The sequence below is a fragment of the Gavialis gangeticus genome, unplaced genomic scaffold (genome assembly GCF_001723915.1).
Source record: "Gavialis gangeticus isolate Ggan-Ray unplaced genomic scaffold, GavGan_comp1, whole genome shotgun sequence".
Taxonomy (NCBI): Eukaryota; Metazoa; Chordata; order Crocodylia; family Gavialidae; genus Gavialis; species Gavialis gangeticus.
Window position 1 is genome coordinate 107,431,418 of NW_017729022.1, and position 1,785 is coordinate 107,433,202.

Sequence of the window (1,785 nt, forward strand, 5' to 3'; positions counted from 1 at the left end):
TGTGGCTCTTGAAAACCTGCCTTTAACCAAAGAGAGAGAGAAAGCAAGAAAAGAAAGGAACTCCCTAACTTACTTTTTGAAGAAATCACCAAAATACTGCAAAGTAACAATAACAGATAACCCTGTTTCTTGCTGCAGAAGACTTTCCCCTCCTATCTTTATCTTTTGGGTATGCAACAAATATGTAATTGGGGCCTAGATGTGCCTTGCTTGAAATTACAAAGTTATTCTTACAATCTTTAATTCATGAATGTGGGGTCTCTCTCTCAGTGTATGATTTTCTTTTCCTCCTCAATTTCTGTGCACCTTATTAAACTCAACAAACCAAAGTGTGGCCCACCAGATAACAAATACACACTTGAGACGGTTAGAATGTTTCATAGACAAAACTGGCAAAATTATTGATTTGAAGAACTCTTGGAATGACTGTGAGGTCACATGAAATGAAGGAAGGAAAGGAATTAGTGGTACCAAAAATAGACATCTCATGGTTTTTGTATTTCTTTGGTCATTTTTTAAAGAAAAATATGTGATGAGGGAGGAAAATTTATTCAGACCTACCTTTTCTTTGTTTGTGCAGCAGTATTATCATTTCAAAAAAATACAAAATCAGTTGTACCATTGAGGACATCTCAGAATCAGAAAAGATATTACTGGGGGAGGGGGTTTTGTTTATGGCTATTTTAGTTGTCTTTGCATTATATTCTGCAGGCTCCAACCATGTATTAATCTATTCTGCTATGCATTCTATATATCAATCATAAAAAGAGTCACTGCTCAGGTTTTTGCCCCCTACTATGCTGATTTTGAATTACATCTATGATGAATTTGCCTAACCATATTTTAAAAGTGCACTTTTAGTCAGAGTAGTGCCTGTCTCTCTCTATATATATCCCTGTCCCCTGGTGATATCTGAATCCTAAATCAAATTCTTATTTAACTGTGGAACTATTTTAGGACTTCCAGGAGCCTTAAGACTTGGGTATGTAGTTGCTTCTTTCAGTAGAAAATATAAGATAAATTAATGTATTAAAAACCAGTGGGGAGCAGGCAGAAAGGGAAAGAAAAAAATTAATTCCAGGATGGGAACAAAACAAAAACAATTTCAGCAAAGCCCTTGACCATGGGCAAAAAGTGTGCTACTGAGCTGGTGGTGGGGTGTCTTAATTTTTGGTTTTTATTCTTGCTTTGCTGGGATCAAAGCAGATATGGAATGCTGTTTTGGCTTTGTTGACATCTTTTCATGCAACTACTCGTCTGATTAGGTTTACAACTGAAGAAAGATTTAAGCAGGGCCCAATCCTGTGTTCTCATACACTTGCACTTCTGGCTTTTTGGAAGCAAAATGAATGGGAAGTCCCAATGTTTTGTTAAAGTTATCCTTTCTTTGAAATGTAAGGTCTGTATTTTCTTCAGTTCCCATAAGAAATCAATAGAACTCATTTTAGCAGAGCTCTTAATTTTGCACTGTTTAAAATCCAGTTCTGAACTGAAACCAAATTCAGGGTGGGTTGAGATTCAGGGTCCTCTATGTTTCCCCCGCCTCCCTCCCGCACTTTAAGTTCTGATCTCATCAGGGCTACTTGCAAAACTGTGATCCAAAATCTACTCCAGATGCTGATTTTATGGAGTTAAGAGAGGGTTTGACTGGGTAATTTTCATTTGTACCTTTATGGAGAACATTTTTGTTGACTGTGCTTTTGGCTTTATGTTGAGGTACTTTATAGGCCCTGATCCTGTAAAGACTTTTCTATGCAAGCTTAGCATTAAACAGTGGGAGCAGCT